Raw genomic sequence first — 2,582 nt, forward strand, 5'->3', positions numbered from 1 at the left:
CATGATCTCAGACAAAACAAAAGCAAAAATAGGCCTAATTAAAAGAGATAAGGAAGAAAACTACATCTTGCTAAAAAAAAGGTACCATAGACAATGAAGTAATGCCAATACTAAACATATATGCACAAAGTGGTATAGCATCCAAATTCTTAAAGGAGAAGTTAAGTGAGTAAGAGATAAAAATAGACAGCAAAACTACTCTGCTGGGAAACCTGGAAAACAGAATGGCAGAAACTAGGTATAGACCAACATCTTACACTATATGCCAAGATAAGGTCATTAATGGGTACATGATTTAGACATAAAGGATGATATCATACTCAAACTAAGAGAGCAAGGAATAGTTCATGTGTCAGGTCTATGGAGAAGACCAGATGAGATAAAGAGCATTATGAGATGTAAAATGGATAATTTTGATTATATTAATTTTTTTGCATAAGCAAAACCAATGCGACCAAGATTAGAATGAAAACAAAAAGCTGGGAAACAATTTTTACAGCAAGTGTCTCTGACAAAGGCTTCATTTCTCAAATATATAGAGAACTGAGTCAAACGTATAAGAATACAAGTCATTCCCCAACTGACAAATGGTCAAAGGATATGAACAAGCAGTTTTCAGATGAAGAAATCAAAGCTATCTATAGTCGTATGAAAAAATGCTCTGAATCACTATTGATTAGAGAAATGCAAATTAAAACAACTCTGAGGTACACACCTATCAGATTGGCTAATATGACAGAAAAGGAGAATGATATATGTTGAAGGGGATGTGGGAAAATTGGGATACTAATGCACTGTTGGTGGAATGGTGAACTGATCCAATCATTCTGGAGAGCAATTTGGAACTATACACGAAGGACAATCAAACTGTGCATACCCTTTTATCCAGCAATACCACTCCTAGGTCTGTATCCCAAAGAGATTTTTTTTTAAAAAGGCAAAGGACCTATTTGTAGAAAAATATTTCTAGCAGCTCTTTTTGTGGTGGCAAAGAATTGGAAATTGAGGGGATGCCCATTAGTTGGGGAATGGCTGAACAAGCTGTGGTATATGATTGTGATGGAATACTATTGTGCTATAAGAAATGACGAGCAGATGGATTTCAGAAAAACCTGGAAGGACTTAAATGAACTGATACAAAGAGAAGTTAGCAGAACCAGGAGAACATTGGGTGCAGTCAGAGCAACATTGTACAAGGATCAAGTATGAATGACTTAGCTCTTCTCAGCAATACAATGACCCAAGACAATTCCAAAGGATTCATGAGGAAAATGCTATTCACATCCAGAAAGAACTGATGGAGTCTGATGGCAGATCAAAGCATACTATTTAAACTTTCTTTATTCTTTTCATGTTTTCTTTTCTTTTTGTATGTTTCTGCATTCACAACATGACTAACATGGAAATGTTTTACATGACTGCACATATATAACTTATATCAAATTCCTCACCATCTTAGGGAGGGGGGAAGTGAGGGAGGGAGAGAATTCAGAACTCAATTTTTTTTTTTAAAAATGAATGTTAAAATTTGTCTTTACATGTAATTGAAAAAAGTACTATTAAGGAAAAAAAAACTCCCAAGGCACTAGATCAGTTAAAATATGTGGCTCTTCATAATTAATATTTAAAGGAAAATAATCCTTTGGTTTTTTTCTTCCTTTTAAAAGTAAAAGATAACTCAGTGAGGCTAGTAGTAAGAGTGACAACTGTAGCCCATTAATGTTACAAGTCTCTACTTTTATACCATCTGAGTATAGCTGCCTCACACTAACTACCACAGAAATTCAGTGTTACTTATGGGAAGGCTACTTTAGATATCTAAAATTAATTAATTGGATATCTGAGAAAAATTAATCACAATTGATATCTACATAGAATTAAAAACTGCTTTAAGCAAATTGGAGTCAAATGAGCTTGAGGCTATAAAAGACAGCAGGAAGAGCTATAGTTTGCTTTTAAAATACTGCAAGAAAAACAAGGCTCTATTCCGAGATTAGTATAAAAATGGACACCACAAAATTTTGCCTAAGAATTAAAGAGTGATTTTTGTCAGTAAATGTGAGCCACTGAAAACTGGTTTGACAGGTACAATCCCAACTTGTCAGGATGCACGGATTTTGGTTGCTGTTCAGTCGTTTTCAGTCATATTCGACTCTTCATGACCCCACTTGGGGGTTTTCTTGGCAAAGATATTTGGAGTAGTTTGCATTTTCTTCTCCGGCTCCTTGTACAGATGAGGAAACTAAGGCAAACACGGTAAAATGACTTGCCCAGAGTCAGACAGCTAATAAGTGTCTAAGGCTTTTGAACTCAGGTCTTCCTGACTCCAAGCCCTGTGCTCTATCCATTGAGCCAACTAGCTGCTCTTAATAAGCCTGGAGCCTTGTATTAGTCTCTTGCCTCAACTACTAATTAAGTTTCCTGGGACCCTGCCCCTCATTCCTTATTGGGCAAATCTGAAAATGTCCTCATTTCAATGGTCATGGGGGATGACAGGGCAGTCTCTTATTGGCTTTTTGCCTTAAACATCATATAAATTTGAGACTTACAGGGCTTTCGGCTTTTTACTGGAGTGTGAATAC

Source organism: Trichosurus vulpecula, chromosome X, assembly GCF_011100635.1.
Source record: "Trichosurus vulpecula isolate mTriVul1 chromosome X, mTriVul1.pri, whole genome shotgun sequence".
In the NCBI taxonomy this organism is placed as follows: Eukaryota; Metazoa; Chordata; class Mammalia; order Diprotodontia; family Phalangeridae; genus Trichosurus; species Trichosurus vulpecula.